General features: G+C 33.2%; 1 protein-coding gene and 1 long non-coding RNA gene across 4 annotated transcripts in view; one reads left to right on the top strand and one right to left on the bottom strand.

Annotated features, from left to right (window-relative positions):
• ORC4 (origin recognition complex, subunit 4) overlaps window positions 1–3,334 on the bottom strand; it is a 54,945-nt gene extending 51,611 nt beyond the window's left edge. For 2 of the 3 annotated variants that reach the window (XM_012727176.1, XM_004674671.2), the window contains exon 1: window positions 3,192–3,334. The gene's annotated coding sequence lies outside the window, so the exon portion shown is untranslated. Of the gene's footprint in view, window positions 1–3,116; window positions 3,138–3,191 lie in introns of those variants that run through there. The other variant, XM_012727179.1, reaches the window with a different exon arrangement.
• A 546-nt stretch (window positions 3,335–3,880) lies between these two features.
• LOC105853887 overlaps window positions 3,881–25,748 on the top strand; it is a 138,623-nt gene continuing 116,755 nt past the window's right edge. The window contains exon 1 of the long non-coding RNA XR_001145636.1: window positions 3,881–4,218. This is a non-coding gene — a long non-coding RNA (uncharacterized LOC105853887). The remainder of the gene's footprint in view (window positions 4,219–25,748) is intronic.

Raw genomic sequence — 25,748 nt, 5'->3', positions numbered from 1 at the left:
ACACACACACACACACACACACACACACGCCTTTTGCAGCAACATGGATGGAGCTGGAAAAGATTGTGCTTAGTGAAATAAGCCAGAAAGAAAAGGAAAAATTCTGGATGGTTACACCCACAGCAGGAGTATAATGGACTAGGAGAGAAAATAATTAGTAATAATGAACAGTTATATACCAGAGACATTTTATGGAGGTAGAGTGGGAAATGGGATCAAAAACAGTGGGGAGGTGAGGGGAGGGAAATGCACTGGACTATGGTGATGACACATGGGTAATTTGGTGATGGGAAGCCCACAGGGTTACAGCTGAGATGAAAGAATGCACAAAGTGATGTAAAAATAAACTATTATACTATTTTTTAAAAATCATAAGAACAAGAAATTAAACGATGATGTTAGAGAACAAAATTGTCCAATAAAGTACAATACCACACACACATAATTTAAAATTTCTAGTTCCCACATTAAAAAGGGAAAAAAGGTAAAATTAAGTTACAATGAATTTCAACATGTAGTCATAATAAACAGCTGACGTACTTTGTATTGTTTTCATATTATGTCTTAGATATCTGGTGTGTGCCATTTACAGAACATGACAGGTTGCTAAATTGTAACTCATTTTTATTTTTATTATAAACTTACAGATGAAAAAGTAAATTTATATACTCTAGTTGTTGCAAGCAGTTAAAAGTTTTCCAATAACTAAATCAAATATCAATTTTCATATAAATAAAAGCCACATGAAGGTAAAAATTCAATCTATTAGTAACACTAGTCACATTTTAATGGTTTAATAGCCACATGTAGTGTCATCTGATTTGGACAGCACACAGGTATAGAATCTTTTCCCTGCAGCTAACATTCACATAGCAACAAGAGCATGAAAGACAGAAAGGGGCCCTCCCTGTTGGTTCAGCAGGTTAAAGCACAGCACTAAGAAGCTAAAGCCACTTCAGCATGAGTTCGATCCCACCCAGGGGGTGATTCACATGGAGCAGCAGATGTCTCCTGGCCTGCCCACTGCTCCCCTCAGCAGTGAACTTTGTTAGTCCACCTGTTCTGCTCCCCACTGTCTCTGGTGAATCCTCTCACCGCCTGTGCACCTCTGGCCTGTACCCTACTCTGTATGCATAAATAAACAAATAAAAAAAAAAGAAACAGAAAGGAACAGAATGGAGATAATTATTAAGTGGGAATAAAGGAAAGCTCTAAGCATTGAGAAGTTAGTTACCACGCTACTCAAATATTTCAGTAAAATGGACAACCCAATAGAAAAATTGCATGGAAGACAAAAGAAATTCAAAGAGGAACTCCAAATAGCCAATAAATTTTCAAACAGCTAAGCCTCCCTACGAACAAGGGGAATGGAAACTAAACAATGATATAAAGTGACATTTATCAGGTTGGCAAAAAAAAAAAAAATCAACTCTTAGACTGTAGAACCCAGCCATGCATCATGTAGAAGTATAAATTGATATACCCATTTTGGAGACATTTGGCACAATCTAATGGAGTGTGTGTATATAAATGTGTATATATATATATAGAGAGAGAGAGCACGCGCTTAAAAAATGCATTTTATGTGCATAAAAATACATTTGAGATCATTTGTAGTAGCATTGTTCATAATTCTAAATAATAGACATAATGTGAATGAACATTACACTAGTAAACTGCAGTTTAGTTAGTTTAGTAAGTAAAAACACTATTTTATAATTATTGTACTATAGGCATTACTGTATAGAAATGAATATATATGTAATAAAACCAGATGTACTAACAAGAGAAAAATGATACCTAATGTACATGTATATTTTATCTATATTCAGGCAAACTATACATATATATATATATATAAACTACAGGCAAGAAAATATTTAAGATTGCTACTATAGGTTACTTAAAAAAAAACACTTGAAATAAAATTAGGCAATAATTACGAAAATCTACGTTGGTTAAACTTTGGAAGTGGTGAGGAAGGACAAGGGGTGAGATGTGATGGAAGAGTATGTTTGTGGTGCCAGCCTTCTTGTTCTTGACTTTGACAGTGATCACAGGCTATGATGAATAAATAAGATCCACTGCCAAAACACACAAGTAAAAAGCAGAAAATACATAGTACCTTTAATGGATAGTATACCCCTAAGGATGTCTTACAGAATTAAACAGTAACACAATAAAACACGAGGAATTTTAAATTCTTACGTCTTAGAAGCCATAAATGAGTGATTATTTTCAAAATACTTTTACCAAAGAAGATAATCGAAAGATTGTAATGGTTTTAGTAAAGACTATATACAGTGAGTGTAAAAAAAATTGCTATTTTAGTAAAATGTTACTTATGTACTCATATTTTGAATTAATATTGACCTTGTAAGTAAAACACGACTGCCAATAAAGAGGAACCATTTAATTAAGATCATCCAAGTGTCAAAATCCGAGTCCAGTAACGAAACAAACTTAAAACAAATACCCATTAAAAATCTCTCAGTTACATTATAGAAAGGGGAAACTACCCTCCGTTAATACTCGGTATCAAGGACTATACAACCCTATTATCCTCTCTGAAAGCAGGCTTAGGCATTGGGTTGCAGCAACAACACAATACAGGGAGGGATTTTCCTGCTGCTTCCTTCCCAAAGCCATTCCAGAATTTCAGAGAGGACAGAGGTAAGCACTGATGGTAATTATACCCAATATAAGTAATGCACTTGAAGCTAGAAGTTGTCAAAATTCGTACGGGGATTCTCTATCTCACTGGGCAGGCCCCGTACTCTGAGCTGAAGCCGCGGTCACCAGTGAACCACTGACGCTCCAGAGATCAGTTTCTCTCTTAGCAACATCATCATGTTCCGCAGCCACACGCGTGTAGTCGCCAACTGTCACCGATCTAGTGTCTTGGAACTCCCTGTGTGCTTTCCTCTGGGATTTGTCACCAGGCTCACCAGCAAACGAGACATTAGGAGATCGCCTAGTCTGGGCCCGCCAGGCCTACATAATCCTGTTCCCTCTTCCCGCATTCCCAGTCTGCTCAGCCTTCCATCCAAATCCCTTTCGATTCGTCTTTCGCCCAGGTGCTCCTGTCCGTTCTAGACCAGCTAATTCCGTATTACCTCTTACAGAAAAACCAGCGCTAAATACCGCTACAAGGAGATCCTGCGACCACGGAAATCAATTTACGAGCTCACCTCGCCGCGTAGTCAGTTAGTCTTCACCTGCTGCTACCAACGGTACAGAACTACTCCCGCCGTGCACCGCGCGAGCATCCCTTCTCTCTTCGGCCCGCCTCCGGTACAGACACGTGACCTCCTTTCACCTTCGACCACGCCCATTTCCGTTCCTCCACTTTCCCTTAGGAGGGAGGAGGGGTCTGGAGGTGTTAGAAAGCAGCGACTTCCTTCTCTTCCCCATCCCCGCCCCTCTACCCCCTGCTACAATGTCTTCCGGGTCGCGAGAGCCTCGGAGCCTTCTGGGAAATCATCTCATTTCCTCCCCTCCCCCTCCTCTTGCCTTCAACCAACCAGCCTCCCGTCAGAGAGGGACATGCGCAGTGAGTGCCTCCCGTCTCTTCTACCCGAACCCCCCCTCCCCCCCCAAGCAGAGAGACCCCAGCAGCAGCAGCAGCTGATGATGAAGAGAGAGGCAGTGGCAGAGGGGGGGCACCTTTTATTTCTATTTTTAAAGAGACAGGACACTAATTTTACCCCACTTCAACCTTGAATTGAGGGGGGTGGGGGGAAAGGCGGCAGAGTTCCTTCCCCCACCCTCCAGCCCTGAGCCCTGAGAGGGGGATTGAGCCTGAGAGAGAAGGAGAAGGAGTTTCTTCTTCTTCGAAAACCTCCATCCACGACTCCTACTCCCTCACCCCACCACTAGCCTCCCTCCCGAGCCCCCTCCACCCTCCTCCTCTTTGGCCGTGAGAGGAGGAGAGAAAGAGACCAAAAGCCTCTTAGCAACACAGACCCTTTGCTGCTGCTGCTGCTGCTGCTGCTGCTGCTGTTACTGCTGCTGCTGTTGCTGCTGCTGCTGCTGCTGCTGCTACTGCTGCTGCTGTTTGGCCCTGGCTGGAGACATCTCACTACACCCAGGAGCAGCCACTTCCCCAGCTCTCCTCCTTCTCCTTCGCCTCCTCCTCCTCCACTCCCCCCCTTTATTACCCTTTGTGTCATCCTCCACAGCTCCAGGGAAGGCACTCAAAAGTGGGGGGCAGGAAAGGTAAGTGTGTCTGTGGGGGCTTCGTTGCCTTCCTCTGGCTCTGACTTTTACTCCGGGGCAACAGTAGCACCAAACCACATACGCAGTGGAGCTCCGGGGTGAGGAGGGGGTGGTGCTGGGGGGTGGGGGAGTGAAGGAGGGGTTGGAGTGGGGAGGGGTGTGTGTGGTGGGGTGCCCATCCTGTCAGAGGAGGAAGGGCACTTTTATTTTTATTTGCTGTTGTCAAAACTGGTTTCTCTCCTCCAGCTAACATCTGATTGTGTCTTGCTACAGTGGGGGAGAATACAAAAACAACCCCCTCCTTCCTCCAATGAGGCACCAGGGAAAGAGAAAGACAGACACTTTCTGGATGTCACTTAAAAAATTCATTTGGATAGCTTTTTTCCTCTTTCCCCAGGAAAGCTCCACTGCATTTGTTTCTGAGTGGGAAAATGTCGGGATCTGGATTGTATTGGAACTGCTTATCCATTTGTAGACCTGAGTGTTTTCCCCTTTTTGGTTCTGTATGTGATTTGGCTATTGACTTCAGTGTTGGAACAGACTTGATTGGTTTTTGCTTTCTGGATTTAATTTTCCTTTTTTCGTTTTGTCTGACTTGCATAGAAAAATTCAAGTTTTTAGTTGATTGAGGCCTTCGGCTAGGTTTTGACTTATTATTGTTAATTTTTTTTTTTTGGTTTTTGTTTTGTTAAATGTTTGTTTCGTTTATCAGTATATAAAGTTACACGCCTAAAATGCTTGAAGTTTAAGTACTAGTGGTATTGTCTCTCCGCACACACGTTCTTGATATTTATTTTCTATTAAGATGAGAATTTTAGCTATTTCATAATTTATCTGGGTATTTTTCTTATCTTTGTAACTTGTCTTCACAAGTAATCCCCATTGAAAACTTTATGTTGTTCTGCCTTCATGGAAGGCCAAACCTCTCCATCAATAGTTTGCTGGATTTGGTAGCACTTTCAGTTTAAAATGAATTATTTATTTACTGTTGTAAATTGAGATGAGTTTTTCATCTCTGAGGGTACTGACCAAATTGCTCACTGTGTGTGTGTGTTTATGTGTGTGTGTATGTGTATGTTATAACATACACATACACACACACATATATGGTGATATATTTCTAAAATGTTTTCATGAGTCAAAGAAATGGAGTTGAAGAGAGTATATTGATTCAGTTAGATAAAAAAATTAAAGCTAAATTCAGATTTAAATACATTAAAGATTAAGTCATGATAAAAATCACATCTTTTTTCGAGGTATGTTCTTAGTGAATGGTTTTCAAATTCATTGCTTGTATTTTATTTTAGAAGTGCTAGGAACTATGTTTTTGATGTAGGCCTTTTACTAGGGCTTACACTGGAAAGTAGTATTTTGTTTCATACATACATTTCTTTATCCTTTTCTTGAAGATGGATGCACACATTGAGTTTCTTTTTCTCTCTCACCCTCCCTCCCTCCTCTCTTTCCCTTCTTCTTCCCTTCCCTTCTCTCTCCCTTTCTTTTTTGTAAATGGTATTTCTGATCCCATAATTTATGTCAGCAAAAAATATTCTTCTGTAAAGCAGCATTTTTTTAATCAGACTGGCAATATAAAAACAGCAATTTGATCAACTAGAAATGGTTGAAGAAAAATAAATCTAGAAGAATATTTGACATAAATATAAAAACATAATTTTAATTTTTTAAATGTTCTTAATGATTAAGCTAAAACATAATATATTTTAGTGGCAGAAAACATTGGTTATGTCAAAACTTGTTCTGTAAAATTTTAATTACCAACTGTGTGCAAAAGTAGACATTTACAAAAGACAAAAAGAAAAAGCTGTAAAAAGAAAAAGCTGTGTAGCAGTAAGCAATATGGTCTTATTTCCCTCCTTTTTGTTAATACTTGAATCATTTCTTAATTTTTTTTACGGTTTAATTGCTGCACTTAAGCAGAAGTCTCTGCCAAGTTTAAGTTTTTTTTTTCCCCCAATACCAATGCTGTGATTCCAGACTTACCTAGGATTTCTTGTCATCACCTTATTACCTTAGCAACCTTAATGTAAAAGACTCAAAGTGGAGGTTAGTGAAGAAATCAATTTTAAGTGAAGTGAATTATGTAGATATTGGGATGATAGTGGCCCAGTAGGCCACTGAGTAAAAATTTTGTCTGGAGTGCAATACCTTTACTTAGTTTCTTTTTTCCCTTGGAAATGTAGTGTTAATCCTTTATGGTTTGAAGATTCCAGACTCTCAAGTTGGATAATGATTTACATGCAGAAAACATTTAAATATTGAGACATATTTTAGGACTTTAATTTTAAACTAGCTGCTATCTAAGAGGCCACTTTATCCAACTCTTCATTTTCCATGTTGCTGAAGTTCAGAGAGCTTGAAGAACTTCTGCAGTGTTCCAAGGCCTAGCATTCTGCACAGCATAGCCCATATAACTCAGGTCGCTTGACATACACTGTGCTAAACTACCTTATTTTCCTTTGTCAGGTATAAAACTATCACACACATTTCTATATATATAGCATTTATATATAGCATTGAGGAATTTTCTATGGAGACATATTTTTTATATTAAGATAAAAAGCTTTAAAATCATAATTTTGTCCATCTATAATTCAGAAATTTGTTGGGTTTTTTTGGGAAGAGGTACTGATTTCTCTCATTCTGGACTATCACTGTTTTGAGAATTATTTTAGCTTTCCCTGAATGCTTATCCGCCCCCCCCACACACACACAAACATTCAGATAATCACCAAATTCACTTCTTACTTTAGTATTAAGGATTCCTATATGCAAGAAGAGTGTATATTGTATTGTAAGTATTTAATTGTTAGTCTTGTCTATGAGCTATTTAAGGCTAAAGATTTTTGTCTTATAATACTCATCTCCTTCAAAGAAGTGTCTGGTGCCCAGTAGGCCCTAATGGTTATTTGTCATAATAATCAATGTTAGAATTAGGTACTTTTGAATTTTTTTATTCCTTTTATAGGATTCTTTCCTTTTTTTCCTTTGTCCTTACCCCTGCTACAATTTCTTCACTATGATGAAATATTTTTCTTTGCCTTTACTGTGGCTCTTACTTTTTCTAATAGTCAAATCTTATTAACAACATAATACCTCTAAAAAAAGTAAAAACATATTCCTCCAAATCTTGTATAGTATGCAATTTGACACAAGTAATTTGTTTTAAATAAGGGATGATGAAAAAAGTTCCACTTAAAGATATATCAGCAAATGTACAGAATACACTTAAATTTCATTTCATTGAATGACTGATACAGTAGGTTATTGGAATGATTAGGCCACTTTTACCAGCTCTATAAAGCAACTGTTACTTAGGTGACATGTTTCCCTGACTTTGTTTTTTTGGTCCTTACCCAGACAATTATCAGCTTTCCAGTTTTCTATGGATATGAAGATTTACTGCTAGTCTTCAGTGGGACCCCATGAAGTCAGCCAGAAAGCCTATGTCCAACTTTTGTACCATTGCAAACTTGTCTGGATTTTGAATGTATGTGCAAAACAGATTGTACTTAGCTTTTTATTAAACATCTATTGAGCATCTACTGTCTGTCAGGCACTGTGCTAGGCATCTCAAAAAAAAGGATGGTCCCTACAGTTTAATGTGAAGAGATAACTTAATTGTATTCCAGAAGCATATTGGTCATATTTTTCACTTTGATGTTTCTGCCTAAATAGATTTTATATTAACAAATGGATACTGTTAGGTGGAAAAAAATGCATGTTACATAAGATATCACTGTATTCTATTAAAACAGAAAAATATAAAGAAAAATTTTCCACTTAATACTGTATTCTGAAGATTTTTATTTTGTCTAACTTCACTAATTTTAGACTATGAAAATAGTCTATGTGACTATCATTGCTGGTATTTTATTGCTATATATTTTATCTGAAGATGACCGACTCTTTTATTCCAAAAAACCCTAAATTATTTGAGTTTTTAGTTATTTTCTATTGTTGTTTAAACTACCAAATGATTTAATTATGGAATAATTTTAGTATACACTAGGTGTTTTGACATTTTTTTAATGTGTTCTAGATATATTCCCACAAAAGCCTCATAAGAAAATTCCCAGTTCTAGTTCAAAGTCAGTTGCAAATTTTATCTTTTATTTTGTGATATTGTTTCTATAACATTAGTAAAATGAGTTGCCAGTTTTTTAGTAGATGTTTGAAAAACAATACTGTCTTAGTTCTTGCCATGGCTTTCATATTTAACTTAAAAATATCTTTGGTAAAGGGATTTTCTTTTTCCTTAATGTATACCTTCAGTATTGATTCACACTATAAAAGTAGAGGATTTCTCCAGTTAGTACAGTATCTTATAATGACAGTTGAATGGTCAATTCTGACCTCTTCCATATTCTTTCTCAACTTTCTATTTTACCAATATTTCTACTATGGTTATTGTAAGAGCTTACCACTGGTAAATATATCAGTTTCAGTAAGTCCTTACAGTGGTCACATGAACTTAATAACATTGTATTCCGGTTACAAATGAGAAACCTATTATGTACAAAACAGAATTTTATCATTATAAACCAGCAAAATGTTCCATCAAAGTAAATTCATTACACTTTCTAATTCAAGACAGTGTCACAATGAAGGGTTTTCTCAGTCAGTATTTACTGAAATCATGCTAGAATGACAGGAAATTTCTCAAAGTTTATGAGGACCAAAGAACAAACCAAAACCCCTAATCCTTTATAAGGAACATAGGTGCAGACCAGTTGTGCAACTAAAAATACACATTAAGTCACTTTGCTCTTACACCAAAGACAGGCCTTGTACATGTTGAACTTTCTTTAACTTGTATGGGATTACATTTACATTTTGTTGTATAAAGCTTGGAGCGTCCAAAAATTTGTGTCCTAATAAATATTTACTGTAAAAAATTTTATACAACTATGTTGTTAAATAGAAATCTCTGTAAGGGAGTTTATATTGCTTATTGCTTTGATGTGTATACACACATACCTGCTAAACTCTATCTTAATATTTTCAAAATGACTACAGTGCATACATAGGATACATGTTTTAGTACTAAAAGTCAAATATTTTAGTATAACCATGCACAAATTGTTGGGTTCTGTAGGTACTTGAATTATTATATAGTGATCTTTAAAAACAGCTGCTGAATTAAAATACCTTATAACCCAGTTAACTAGAGTTGACTTAACATCCTTTCGCTTTAGGAGAAAGCAGTAATTTTTAAAAATATTTTACTAATCAAAATTTTCATATACATTCTAAGTAAATATATGTTCATCTTGAGTACTTACATTGCCTCTATAGTATAGTACCATTATGCCAATGAATTATTATATGTAGAGTCCGGAAATATTTTTAAATGCTAACTAATGATTCTGTATAATCTAGGATACTTCAGAAAGGAAAGTTTGTAACAAATCTGTTTTCTTGCTTTTAAGAGTAGTCAGAAGAATAAATCTTTAGGCCAAATAGTTACCTTGGATAATCTAAAAGTAATTCTAAAATAATTTAAAAGTAAAGATTCTAAGCATTTGTTTCAGTATGTTCTCAAAACTTGGAATGACTTAGTATACTCTTCAGAGAAGGGTGAGAACTAGTCATACATACATCAGAAAACATATTCTAATGCAGCAGGGCATAATGGAAAAGAAAATCACTAATGATACTGTACCTGGTAAAAAGCGTATGTTTCATGCAAAGTTACATGTGACAGAATTTCATTTGAGTCCTTATTTCAGGCCACCTATTTACCTTTGCTTAAAAAATTTGTATTTTAACTGTATTGTTTAGACTCTTAAATGAGCTACATAATTGCAGAGACTGAAGTTACAATGAAAATTTCACTGAATTTTTAGCCAATCAAACAAGGATCCAGGGACTGAACAATTTCCATATGGTACTATTATTAAAACTTCACTTCTTTTGCTGCCCTCATCCCCTTTTCTTAACTGTCTATATCTAAGAAATCCTTTATAACCTCAAATTTTTCTTAATGTTAATGGAGTACTAACTTATTTCTAGATTTATCTTTGTATTCAAAACTATTGTTTTTCTACACCTATTTCCAGAAATCTCCACAGCTCTTTGACCATTAACTTATTCATATTATTTTGATATCTAAAATTAATTATCTATGCTATATAAACACTCAGTGATGATGGGAAAGTATTCCACATTCAGCAAAAGAAGATATTGATTTTTAAATAGCTTTCTTAATTGGAATACACTGATCTAAAAAAACTACTGGTATATAAGATAGGTTTTTGCTTATTTAAAAAGTTAAATGTAAAGTTTATAATTAATGAATATTAAGTGACATCAAAATATTTAGAAAGTCAAATGTATGTTCCAGTAATGAAAAAAATTTAGACTTTTTTTATTTTTAGCATTATTCCAAATTCCTCTTTCTTCTTTCATATTTGTCACAAAGGAGTTTATGCTGAAGGATTTCTTGGCCATTTTAGAGACTATAATCTAGTTAAAAGGTTTGTTTATGCTTCCCATCTCTGTTCTGCTGATGGTATTAGAATGCAGGCCAGAGCCAGACATCTAACTGTTTATACCATTCAAATTTCAGTTAAAGCTACAGTGTTTAGTTCACTGTATATCAGGAAGCTTATATCAGCTTTAAATATCCCAGTCGTGATGGCAATGAGTTTGTATAGCCATGGGCTTTCCTAAATCATGCCACTCTCTATAAATACCATTTTTATATAGAAGGTATGGACATTTAATATTTTCACAGAAGTCTAAAAATGAAGTATTTTTTTCTACCAGAAGCAATGTAGTAGTTCCTTTAACCACTTCTTTGGATAGTAATAAACCTAACAGTTTACATTTTGCATATCTTATTTAAGTGCTCCAGTTTAGTTTTTTTTTTAAGTAATAAATTCTATAGTAAATTCTATGATAGTTATTATTACATTGATTTCACTCCAGTTTCTGTTTTGAAGAATATAACAATGTATTGCCTATTAGAAAACAAAAGTAACAGTTGGTCATATTACTCTGGTGTTACATGAGAGGAGGCCATACCCACTTAATATAGATTTTAATTGAATCTTAGTTTGCTTTTCTGGTCTGCTGCTCCTGTTGTTTGTGTTTTCTTTGTTCTAATATATTGGTAAACTGTTTCAAAAGTATTTTTTTCCCCTAAGCTGCTAAGAGAGCTTTAAAAGCATGTCTTCATTAGCTTTTCTGTTTTTGCAAAATTTACCTCAGTGAATCAGCAAATGAATTGTGTGTTTAATTTTTCTAATTCTTTAGCAGATTGCTATATTATATTGCTTTCTCTTTTTATAAAACTAAATTCCAGTTTTTATTAGTTTTGCAACTTGGGTTTATTAAATGTACATACTTAATGGATAAACATATGTTTTATTGAAATATAAATTACAGCAGGTAAACATTTCAGATGGAAAATCATTAAATTGAATGAGTACTCGTTAAAACAATTAAGAACTATTAACAATTGGAAAAATCTGCCTCACTCATCTTCCTGGGTACTGAAAGAAAATGATCAAGTTAGAATATTTTGATAGAAAGTTGGGAAGTATTATCTACTATGTCTGGAGATAAGAACTAACTGCAAAATTGGATTTGTAAGCTAAAAATGTAGAAAGATCTCTAAAATAAGCTTAGTTGAAAAAACTCACAAAATAATATGCAGTGTGATCCCATATATGTAACAGAAAATACAAAATAGTAATCATATGTTTAAGGTTATATATTTGCATACACTTATATTATATAATGCTATACATATATTTATTAAATAAAATTAAAATGTGTGATGCTTATGACTCATATTTATGTTAATATATTAAAAAAAGTTTGGGAAATTATGTACCAAATTATGTACTTTTGTAGAAAGAATGTATGAAGGGTCCTGGAAAGTTATTATTTTCTATAGCTTAGCTTTAGTTGAATTTTTTAATCTGTAAGTTCATATTAATTTAGTAATTTTATAAAAATATATATATATATAGTTTATGTACTAAAAGAATGAGAAAAAAGAGTGACCCAGGAAAATTGCCCTCTTACCCTAATTGTCAAATTGATATGTACTTGAATACCTTGAAGTGAATTGAGCATGGACTGACAGTCATAACACAGAATAAAGTCTGTTAGACTGATCTAACATGGTGGAAGTGTCATCAGTTATGAAGGAACAATTGATACAGTTTGTCCTGATTTTTAAGAACTTTGCTTATTTCAAAATGCATTTCTCGTTATACTGAAAAAATTTAAACTGGGAAATGGTAGTGATGAATGTCAGTCATACAATGCTACACATAAGATGTATATTACATAAGCTGAAGATGAACTTTTATTAATGAGTGATCCAAATTACTGTATGCTCTTTCAAAATAGGAGTGGCATAGTAAACTAAACATTTTTATAATGTTTCTGTACTCAATTATTGGTTTGAATGAAGACAAAATAAAATAGGGTTTAAGATGAAATGCTTTTTGTAAGTGACAAACATGTAAAACACTTTAGGAATCTTAATAAAAATAACATCAAAATGAGTATGTAAATAGGCACAGAAGCAATTAGATTCTGTAGAGTTAACTGGGTGGGTTTCCTAAAAGGGCAAGTGAATTACAGGTAGAGAAGAAACCCTAGATAGACAGAAAAGGGAGTAAGTCAGGAAAAGACAAAGCTTCCACTGGGATGAAGGGATGGTAAAGGTTATTTTTACTAGCTCGAAAACTAAAATTAAAATACAGAATAGCCTGGTAAACAAGGAAAGTGGTTGGAAATTATATATATTGCCTTACCTTTATTTTAAACTATTGCCTAGAATACAAGTCAAAAAATAGAGAAAAAGATAATTTGTGTAAAAAAATGAAAGTAAAGAACTCTGTGATTATAACTAGAAAATTCCCTTAGAATCTGAAGCAAGTGTGTTCTGAATGTTTCTAAAGTTAAAAAGGGAAAATATTATTTAAGAATGCTGAGGTTCTGTTTCCTTTCATAATTAAACTTCATATCCAAGTTGGTCCCTAGGACCAGTGATAAATAGCACACAAGTTAAGCAATAGGTCATATATTAACAAATTCTTTTTTTTTAATCTCATTTTTCTTAAAGGTTTTTTTTTGCATAAAAGAAGTAGGGAGTTGGCCAGAAGTACAGGGCTTTAGAGGATTCACCAGAGACAGAGTGGGGAGCAGAATGCTGCACCATGTGTGTTAGCTCCCTACCAGGATAAAACTAAGGTCCTAAAGGTGATAAAGCTGAGACTTAACCCTTAGGCCACCAGAGAAACCCTATATCAACAAATTCTAAAAACAACAAAAAGTATAATAACATGTTTTTTTCCTTTTACTCTATGAATTTTATTTGTATCTACTTACAGTTGGAACTATGTAAATTACTATACCACCTACCACCACGAATTGAACTTTTTTCTGAAAAACTGCAAAAAAAAGTCAGACTTTACTTTCTGTTTTCACCAGAAATTTAGTGGTCATTTAGTTAGTGTTCATTATTTCTCTCTCTCTTTTTTTTTTTTTTTTTTTTTGGTTTGTTGATGCCTTTCTTCAACTATTACGCATTGATATCCATTATGTACTTACTGGTATAGTGAGCAAAATTAGACATGAGTCTTACTGTTCTGTACTTGTATCTTGGAGATAGAGTATATTAATCAAGTAATCATATGAAGAAATGAAGTTAGCACTGTTCCAGTTACTGTACAGAGATGCATGATATTTAAAATTAATACTTTAAGAAGGAAAATGTAATCAGTGGGTTTAAGGAAAGCTATTCTTTTAAGAATGTTTTACTTACATGAAGTCTTGATGAATTAGATTTAATTTTCACAAGAGGGAGAAAAACTTTTCTTTAAAGAACAGTATGTGCACAGGTGAGAGACCATGAGAAGGCAGATGAGAGCATAGAACCTACTATTTAAAAGAAGATCAGAGTGACATGAGTTAAGAACTAGAGGGTTACATGGTAGAAGGTAATTGAGGGATTTATGTGGGAACCAAACTACAGAATGTTGTAGGGCCAATGTTTTCCTTATCCTTAAGGTTAATATTGAAAATTAATCTAATTTTCTTAATGCTCAATGCAAAAACTTATTACTATTGTATAAGAGGATTTATATTTTAAGAGTTCGTTTTCATTTCAGTTTAAAACAGTGTTTTTTTCCTATTCTGTTTATGATAAGTAATCATGAATAATATGATTAAGTCTTATCTAATTCCTTTAACACAGATTACAATGAATGTTACAAATATAGCATTGTTTCACTATATAACTGGATAGAGGCCAGGGGGGAAAAAGCAACAAAGGCTATTGATACCTGTATGACATTCAAGTGGATCTTGTAGGTGTAGTTAACTAAGTTGTAAATAATAAAAAGCCTGCAAGTGTTCTAGGTTGCTGTAGAAGATTATAGCAAATTATGCAAAAGGGAACATTCAGAGGGACAATTTGAGACTACCTCCACCTACCCAGGCACCTGGATATAAAACAATGTGAAATCCAGTACAAACTAAAACAATAAAGAACAGAAATCAATAAATTGTCCTGAATCTAAGGAATATTTGCATGAAACTTTACAGTACAAAAAGTTTTAAAATTATTTTAAGAAAAGTAGAATTGTAAAATATATAATACTAGCTGACTTTACAGAGTAATTCATAGTCAGAAAAGTAATTATAAAATTACAGTTATATTACCTATTTCATTTATCTGAAATCATGATTTATATTATTTGTGTTAGCCTTGAAAATACTAGTCTAACCTCACTTTGTGTTACTTTTAAAGATGAAGACATTTGATCCTTTATTATTTACTGTTCATCTTTAAAACTTTGTCATTTTATGTTAATCTTTAAGTGTTAAGCTTCTTTGGACACTAGTTTTTGTCTATATTAATCATAAGGTTATAAACTAATAATAAAGTTTCAGGAAATACCCCAAGTGTGAGATTATTGTAACAAATGCATTAAGTTATTTGAATTTTATTCGGACCAAAATATTATAAAGATGTGTTAAAGTGTAGAGGTAAAATATGTATCAGCATTCAGATAAGGTGCGTCAGTTTACAACTGGATGATGTTTTCTTTCAATGCATCATTCTTCATCAAGTGATTTCAAATTAAACTTTCTCACATTCTCAGATATGGTAGACCATCCTTTTTTTTTTTTAAGATTTATGTATTTATGCATACAGATCTGGGGTACAGTCAAGAGGTGCAGGGGCGGTGAGAGGATTCACCAGAGACAGAGTGGGAAGCAGAACAGGCTGACTGACGAAGTGCAATGCTGAGGGGAGCAGCGGGTGGGTCAGGAAAGGTCTGCCACACCATGTGGGTGACTTCCTAGACAATGATCAAACTCATGCTGAAGTGGCTTTAGCTTTTTAGTGCTATACCTTAACCCACCGCACCACCAGGGAGGGCCCAGATCATGCTTTTAAAGCAAGTTAATAGCTAAAATTAACAACTACGAAATTGAGTTTAGTGCTTGCTTCTTTGTTTTGCTTTTTTACTAACCAAAGTTTCTAACTAAAACAATATCTTCACTTATTTTTCATATGATGTCTAGCAAACCTTGATGGCTCATAGACCAGTAGTGTTTGGAAAATTTACTAGTGTTTGAAAAGACAGTTCACAAAACTCATCTAATACTCCAAGGGATAAGTGTACCTTCTAAACAGAAATGATCACATGGGTGTTATTCAAGAATTTGATTTGTTTCCTCTGTTTTAGGTATTTCTACTTATCTCTCAAAGTATATTCTAAAGTTCCCTAGTTTCATAATAGGTTAATGGAGAAGACACTACACTTCACATTCCACTAACAGTGAAGTTCCTTTGAAAAATAAAATTTAGAAAACATGATTATGATTATAGAATTCCAGACAGGATTTTTATTGCAGTAGTAACTACTAACATTTATTGACTACATGCTCTACTAACTGTGCTGAGCATGTTACATATATTCTTTTATTTAATCCTTTTAGCCATCAAAAGAAATATTTTGAGGACAACTTCAGGAAGTATTCATTATTTCACTACTTATAAATACCTTTGTAAAAGCTTTTGTAAGGAATCTAAAAGTAAGGCAAGTGTCGTTTTTGGTTGTATAGCTGTACAACGTTAAGAAAAAGGCATGAAATTTATCCTTAAAGCTAAATATTGAACTTAATGGTTTTTTTTTTTTAATTTCTAACCAGCAGTAGTTATCAGTAGTGATAGCATTATATGCATTTTTTAATTAATAAGGGACAACCTTAAGAGCTTTGGAAACCTACTGCGTTTGAGGTCTTACGCCATATACTGAACACACTAGTATGAAACCTTTGATGAACTGTTAAGATTGTGAAGGTCAGTTTATCTTTAAAGTGATTATAATGATGACTCTCGGATAGTGCTGTGACTATTAGATGATAAAATGCATTAGTATGTTGTGGCCATTAGCTGAAACATGTCTTCTCTGTTTCTATTACTAGTAATGACAGTGTTTTAGAAACTTTGGGAAATTATTAAGCATTAAAATTTTAAATTAAAAAGTTAATTTTAAAATTAAAATTAATCTGTGACCCCTAAAACTATTTTTAAAACTTTCCTGGCATCCTACGTCCAAGGACTTAATCTACTTCATCTTTTTTACTGTCTTGCACTTTGCTAATAAAATGGGTACTTATAAATTTTGTGGAACTTAGATCACAGACAAATTTTAATAAATGGTCATACTTTGTTGTAAATATTCTACTCAGTTTTTTACAACACTTAGTAATTTTTAATTTAAAAAGAGATAATAGTTTTCTTTGTCTTAGCTTCCCCACATTAGTTGGCAATACTGTAAAAAAAAGTTTAAAGTATGAAGTCTATGAGTCATATTGCCTGAATGCCTTGCTCTACCACTTACTAGCTTTATTACATTCTGGGCCTCAGTTTCCTCATTATTAAAATAGATATAATGATCGCACCTACCTAGGTTATTTAAAAGTGAATGGCATGTACAAAGCAACATAAAATGCACTAAAATGAAAAGTTCAGAGCCTTTTAAAAGCATGGCAGTAGAAAAATCAGAAACACTAAATCTATAATTTAAAATACTATAAGTGCTATTATGTTGAACCAAACTACTTGTTCCTTAATTTCAAACAACAATCCTTTTACTTGGCAAAATAAATATTAAAGGTTTATTATTATGTTTTTCAAAAATGTCATTACCTTATGTCTCTTGGATGTGTCCTCTTGAGGTAAGATTGTGGTGAAAAAATTTAAATAAAATTAGACTAAAGCCAAATGTTACCTTCAAATCCTTTAGAAAATTTAAGAATTGAATACCTTTAGATATCAACTGACTTTTTCTCCCCAATATTTGATGAACTACAAGAAAAAAAAAAAACACTTCCTCAGTTTCTCATATAATTAATAGCATGGGTTCAGTGTGCTTTTGTGAGGCATCCTAGAAATGTAATCATTCTAAATAGTCTCTGTGAAATGGAATTTCAAGTTTCAGAGAATAAATTATTTTACAATGAATTTTTGAAAAGCACTAGAATTATAAGAACAGTGTCTATAATTTTATAAAGACATATATATTAGAGAAACATTTAAAACAGATGTTTATTTTTTCCTTTAAAGATTTATCTATTTTTGTGTAGAAGAACTGGAGTGCAGGCTGGTGCATGAGTGGGTGCACCTGAGGAAGAGTAGGGAGTAAAGTGGGGAATAAAATAGGTGGATCTACTGAAATACACTGCTGAGGGGAGCAGAGGTCAAGACTGGAGGAGTCTGCTGCGCTGTGTTTATTGCCTCCCAGGCCAGATCAGGATCAAACTCAGGCCATAGTGGTGATAGCACTTAGATTTAACACTTAAGCCACTAGGGAGGCCTTAGATGTTTACTTTTGCATGCTGTTCACTGTCAAACTCATGTAAAAAAAAAATGTACAGTTTAGTCGGGATCTAGAAAATAATAAATGTTGAATACCAAAAACTCACAAAGAGAACCATCTCCTTGAAGAAAGAATTGTAAATAGTTGCTTCAACAAAAAATAGTCTCTAAGCTTGAATTATTGTTCATAGCTGCTTAAGAGGTAGGATAATTATGTAAAATACTTTATTATGCATTTCCTTCTTAAAAATGACAAAACTTAAATGGGAATTCTACTCTTAATATGCAAACATTTAAGGGGATTTCAAATAAATGCTGCTTTACTATGGAAATCGAGATTAAGATAATTCTTGTTTAAAATAGTCTTGTTATTTTAAATGCCCTTACTGTACGCTACATGAAATAATATTTAAATTTGGTGAACAAGTTCTACAAAATGTCTTGGTTTGGACTAAGGGCATTGATTTAGAGAACCTAAATAACCTAGAGAGCCACATAATAACCCAGTTTGAAAACTCCATATTTTTTAAGCTCTAATGTGACTAAGCCACTTTAAGTTTCTGCTAAAAAATACAGTATTTTAAATAGTCTGTATGACTATTTTAAAAGTATGGCTTTATGAAAAGAATTATTGTCTATAAATGAGACTAATTTTTATATATTTATATATATAATTTTTATTTATGTTACATGTTTTAGACTATTATTGAGGCTAACATCGGCTATTTAAGTGTGTCATCCTGACTCAAGGAAATAGTAATATTTTCATAGGCAGATACTTTTGTCCAAAGAAAGAAAAAACTTTTCATGTGTGTACTTTTACTATATATGAGGTTAGGGAAAACGTTCTGGTACTTCAGAAGCAATCTTAGTTTTCATAGTGTTTAAAAGAAGCATGAATATACGTTCACTCAATTATTTGTTATACAAATACACCATACTTGATGTTAACCAGATATTCAGCAATAAATAAACAGTCATGCACCATGAGGCTTCAGAGTGACTAACAATTCTTTCGGTACTTACAAAGTTTTAGTCATTGCTAGGTGATAATGAGAAAAATATGTAATTTTCAATTTTTCAAATTTAGTGATGAGGGAATAGGATTGAGAAAAGGTAAATGGGTGGTATAGCAAGTGGTACATATAAGGCCAAGGTTCCCAGTCTCCTGATCTACTTCTATTTATCATGTGGATTTAAGACAGGAAACTAAAAGAATAAGTTCTCTAGTAAATTAAACCAGACACTTTTAACTTGAGCACAGTTAATATTTGAGGAATTATACTTACTTTTCCCTGGTTGTTTTATTTTATTTGCAGTTCTTTAAATTTCTTTTCTTTATCATTTGCTAAATAGTACTTCAGGTTTTTGCTAAGTCCATATTTGTTTTAAAATTTTTGAAAGTGTGTTCTGTGTTCTAGAAGCCAAATGTCTTTGGATTGTGTGATTCTTGAAGCTGCTGTATAACTTTCGATCGATGGTTTGTTTGTTTTTCAGTAAAGAAAGTTGCTTTCTTTAATTGTCTTGAATTTACTAAGCTCTGATTTGCATGCTGCTGGAAAAGAGAAACAGGACAGTGGAAGATTAAGGACACAATTTTTCTGGTCTATGGTTTTGGTGAAACATTGATTCGATATTTTGTTAATATATACTAATCTTGGATTGTCTGATAAGAAAAGACTATTACAAATGAGGTATTCCAATTATATGTATAAGGATTTTCACAAAATTCATAGATAGATAAAATGATTTGTAAAAAAAAAGTCATGATTTCATCTTTGTTTCCATTATAGTTTATGTTTCTGATTTTTTGCTATTACTAAAGTTTCTTCACTCACGAAATTCTGAATTTTATCTTTTTTTAAAAGATGTGAAATAGAAAAACAAGGTGATACATCCTAGTAACTTTCTTTGACTAGGGGATAGCAGAGGACAATTATAGGATCACATTTTGAGAAGTAAATAAACTGTTTGAAAGTTGAGTCTGCAAAGCTAGACATAGTAACAACAGGAAACATCCCACCTACAATGCATATGGCAAAGGAGAAAAATGGTGCCGCAGACAACAGACAAAAATAATAGCTGAAAGTTAAAAACACATTCCACTTTACAACCTTAGATCTGTCATCACAGGAAAAGAGAAACTGAATCTATATTTCAGATAGCTTATGATAAATGATCATACTTTATAAGAAATTTTTTTCTCTAAGTATACCACTTCATATGTATACATCATTTATAGGCCGGGTTAATGTCTCATGTTTATTTTTAACTTAACGATTTTTCTGGTATGTATTTGTGATTTTTGTCTCTTAGGAATGCATACTATTTTTACTTTATTTTTGTGCCAGATTTTAAACAGTTTGTTACATGAAAAATTGAACATACTAAGGTTGTAAAGTAAGTAGTGGAAAAGGTTTTACTAGAGAATTCCTTTAAATAGAAAGCTCTTCTAATGTACTTAAGTGTTTGTAAATTATTTCCTACTCTGGGCTAAAAGTGTCACATGAAAATTCAGTGATGAAATGTCAGAAGCCATTACATCTGAATAGTAATCAGAATGAGGGCAAAGCATTTATGAAATTTTAATTTTAACTAATGAAAAAAGTATTCTACATATAGAAAGTGGATTTGCATCTAACTTTTGAATATGTTCATCTTATTAAGTGACTTACCATATAATATTTTTATTAACTTTGAAATTAGTTTGTAGAGTCTATGAAAATAAGTCATGGAATAAGGAGTTTTGTATGTAAAAGTGACATTATTATATGACTGCCAGTTCATTACAAGAGTATTAGTTTGTCAGTAATATTTCCAAATACTTGATACTTTGAGCACATGGTGTTGCTCCTGTTTTAGTAAAAGGGAACCCAATGGTCTATCATATATCATACTGTGCTACTGTTTAGTTTTCTGATTAATTAGAGTACCCTACTGATTGGCAATATCTAATTTTTAAAAATTATCAATTTATGTCCATTAAATTTGAGCTATAATACATGAAGAGAGTTGAAGATCTATTTTTGTGATTCTCTCATATAATTTCTCTATATTTCTCTCATATAATTAAAACTAACACTATTACTTTGATCTTTAATGGAATGTGGTTCAATTTTTTGATAATCAGGCAGATATGATAATGCTAGTGACAATATCTTGTTTTTAAATGCAGCCAGTATATTTCGATTTTGTTTAAATTCTGTTATCAGTTTTGGTAACACACATAACTGAGTATTTATATATTTTATTATTTTTTCATCCCATCCTTAGCATTTCACCCCATCCTAAAGCAATAATTTTTGTTCGTGCATGTACTACTTTCTCCTAGGCCTAATGTACTGGTTCTAGTGGACAAACATGAACAGTTTCCAGGGCTAATCCCTAAATTCTTTTGTTATTTTTAAAAGTTCTTCAGATGGTGTTAAAGTGCAGCCACTATTGAGAATTATAAGCTATGATTCACTATGTCAAAATCTTCATGCTTTGCACTTAGAGATCCTTAAACACAAGATTGAGAGCATGCTGGAGCGGTAATAGCACTGCAGAATCTGACTGTTGTTTTGGGAGTGACAATAAAGTGTGATGGGGAATTCTTTTGAGGTTGCCTAGTGGATCCTCAGCTACAGTTGATGAGGATAGAAAAGATAGTGAAGAGCACCCAACCTGGGCTAATAAGCCCAGGAAATACTTAGGAGAAAGGTCTTCTGATTTATTAGATGAAACTGAAGTGGGTTTATGTATTTTAGGAAAGTAATACTTTAACAAGAGCAAATTATGTAGCCATTTATGTCCTAAAATGCTTTGAAATGGACCTCTAAGTAAGCCACCATTCTGCCACTGAGAATAGTTTTTCATAGGAAAAACTCAAGCACAAAGAATTTAACAGTATGCCCATTTGTTCTAACATACACATGCACACTCTTATATATTATATACACTCAGTTATTCTAAAGCCAAGTAAGGTTACATGTTTTGATGAAGGTATTCATTACTGATTCTGCCTTGTCCCCATTGGCTTTTTTCTGTTTTTCCTCTACCCTCTCTCCAAACACATAAACAAAAACCTTTTAATGTCTGTTTACTTCTACTTGAAATTTCTTGAAGGATCACTCCTTAAATAGTTACAAATGAAAGATTTACATGGAAATAGACTTCAAAATCCCCTCACTGCACAGCGTAGACTTTTACCAAATTAATACTTTCTTTACCATTCCTACATTTAAAATAGAGAGACAAGGATAGAAAAGCTCGGTCACCTAAAGGGGATAGTTGACCTGGTGGATTACCTTTATTTGTTAACAGATACATAAAACATATTAAAACATGTATAAAATTACTTGTAGCCTACTAAACCATGGGTGAGCAGTTTAGTTGCAGGTTAGTAACTGACATACAGTATTGCTTTTAAAAAGATGTAGACTTCCTCTTTTACTTGAATTCTATGTGGATAAACAATAAGTATTGTTATAATAGCTTTAGGACAATATTATTGTTCAGAAAAATACATGGCTTTTTCTTTTTCTTTTCTACATAATAGTCATTAGTATAACTAAACATCCTGGTGAAGAAGATGCTTCTGCACTAAGAGTTCAGTGATTATACATCTCTACTCTCTCTTGACAATTTTTCCTACCATTTATTTTTAGTGCCTATATAACACTTTAAAGTTACATCTTCCTCTATATGACTGATGAGAAACATATGCCTCTAAGAGGAAGAAAGATTTTTATGACTTATAGATAAAACATTTCTCACAACTATGAGTAAGCCATAGGGAACTTCAAGGAAAAGGCCAGAGTCCTTTTAAAAAAATAATACCCTGGGAAACCTAACTACTAGTTAGACCATGATTTCAAAAACATGAACAGGCTTCAGAATTTACTAAAGCCTCATTGCCTTATTAAAAAAAAAAAAACTATATACTTCCCCTAAATTTTACATTAAATAAAAATTTACTTTAACAAATTTGAGTGGCTAGGCCGGTTAGCTCAGTTGGTTAGAAAGTGGTACTAATAACAAATTTGAGAAGATGAAAAAGTAACTTAAAAAGGTATGCAAGAAAAAGTTGCAGATCTCAAGATCTCTTGGAAAGAAAACAGTGATGGTAATAAAGTTTCCATTTTTGCATTTGGAAATTACATTTTTGAGGAGACCAGGTTATGGTGCGGTAAGAAATTTTACAAGTCATAGGGATCTGGTACCTGGTTAGGGAAATTAAGAACTACATTTAGCCTGTTTTGGCTCTTGACTCTATTAGTATCTAATAAAAAGCATTGGACTCTTAAAGTAGCAAGTCTATGAAAAATTCTGTATATGACATTATTTATTTGTCAGTGAGTTTGTGAATCATCTGAAGCCTATACCAGTAGCTTCAGAATCAACTTTGTTGCCTGTTAAAATGCAAACTACTAAACTGTAATATCAAACCTGTGAGTTTCTTTGATCTGGGTTCTGGAATCTGTATTTTAACAGATATTCCCACATAATTCTTCTGTTGACTACAAAGTTCGAGAATCATTAACTAGAGCTTTATGTATTATTCCAGATCTGCCTTAGCCTAGAAATAAGGTTTTTTACTTCTCAATTTATGATATTTATATATTGCCTCCTAATTTCTTACCTAAGGACAAAATATCAGCTAGGTGCCATTAATACTAATGAACATAAAAGTTGTGTGTGCTATGTTGATCATTATTTTAATTAAAAGAATTTTGTGAGATCCTGGGTCTGCGAGTATACATGATACCAAATGAAGTTTAACTGATTTCTAGTCTTGGTAAAAATATTCTTATTTGCCTTAAAAATATTTCTACAGTTAATTGCAGTATTTAATAGATAAAAGACTAGAATTTGCTATGATAGCTACTTGAAAACATTGCAAACTTGGAATAATTGAAGTTGAATCTAGCTTGGGATGTTTGGAAAAGCATGAATTGCAAAATTGTTTTAAAATTATGCAACTTGGGCCCTCCCTGGTGGCTCAACGGGTTGGGACGCAGCACTGCAAACTGGCTGCAGCCACTTCAGTGTAAGTTCCATCCCGGTCCCCAAAGGGTGACCCACATGGAGCGGCAGACCTCTCGTGGCCAGCCCAGTGGTCCTCTCAGCAGTGTACTTCGTGGATCTGCCTGCTCTCTACTCTGTCTCTGGTGAGGCCTCTCATTGCCTGTGAACCTCTGGCTTGTACCCCAGTTCTGTATGAATGAATAAACACATCTTTAAAAAAAAAAATAAAAACTGAACTGTGGTGATGGCACATGGGTGAATTGGTGGTGAGAAACCAATGGGGATTACAACTGAGCTGAAAAAAATGTACCAAATGAAAAATGGTGTAAAAAATAATAAAATAAAAAGCATAAAAATATATATATATAAAAATTACATAACTTTACTTCAGATATGCATAGTAATATCAACTGTGTTCAGTAATAGTCATCTCTGTATCTGAATTAATAGGCCTCATTTGCATATTAAGTTGTGGTATGAAAATTAATGCTTTTAAATAACTTTAAGAATACTTGAAAATGTCATGGAAAATTTGACCAAACATTTCCTTCCAAATAATATAATGGATTTAATTTCTTTTTTGTAGTTTCCGTCAGGTAAAATGTGGTTGAAAAACAGACTGACAGGTACATGTCATTATCTCATTTTAGATCTTTACATTTGGATAGGCAAAGTCATAATTAGCTTAGGCATCTGAGCTATTTAGCATTAATGAATAAACACTTTAGCATCATGGCACTTAGAGTTTATGAGTCTTGTACTATTAGGATATTTTGTTTAAACGCATATTTAAACACAGAGAAATTTCCATAGTCAAGGATTATACCATATGTGTTAAGTCAACTTTCTCATCAAATGTGTTTTGAGGAATCAAGTGAGGGATCTTTATTGCTGAGAGGAAAAAGGTAATTTTAAGATGATGAGTAGGTGAGTCAAAATCACTTTTGTGTGAGAAGTACACTTGTTCTATTTTATATTTTTCTTTGGTAAAATAAAATGATTTATTAAATGTTCCATGTATTTCATGCATTTCTTTCTGAGAAGCATATTTAAATAGTTCAGTAAATGTTATGTAAAATCTGCTATTCCAAAGATGCTTATTTTGTAAAAATGCTATATAAAAATTTTTCATGTCTCCTGTGATCTGTCAAATATACATAAAAATAAGTTTATATAATTATTCTAAAAAGATTAATATTTTGTTGTGCTCTTCCCACTACACCTTATTTCCAACCAAAAATTCATTTATGTTTTACTACAAGAGGCTATTTTTATAGTTTTTCACTTGATTAAATTAAATTTCTTGATTACCTTTGACATTTTCCTCATATAATCCACAATGATACACATGCAAATATAGTATAATATCTCTACAGTGAGAATCCTATTTTCATATTTGGCAACATGCTATAAATGCATACTTTCTGATTTGCAACTAATGCTTAATACATCAGTCCCCCTTCTCAGAGTTTTTATTTTCTGTAGTTTCAATTATCTGTGATCCAGAAATATGTATAATAAGTGAGGAGGCCATCTTTGCATAACTTCTAGTGTATTTTTTTTAAAAGATTTGTTTATTTATTCATACAGAACTCTGAGGTACAGGCCAGAGATGTGGAAGGTGAGAGGATTCACCAGAGAT

The sequence above is a fragment of the Condylura cristata genome, unplaced genomic scaffold (genome assembly GCF_000260355.1).
Source record: "Condylura cristata isolate star-nosed mole 26May11 unplaced genomic scaffold, ConCri1.0 scaffold00002, whole genome shotgun sequence".
Lineage (NCBI taxonomy): Eukaryota > Metazoa > Chordata > Mammalia > Eulipotyphla > Talpidae > Condylura > Condylura cristata.
Note: the sequence above shows the minus strand (reverse complement) of the source record. Positions and strands in the feature narration are given on the sequence as shown.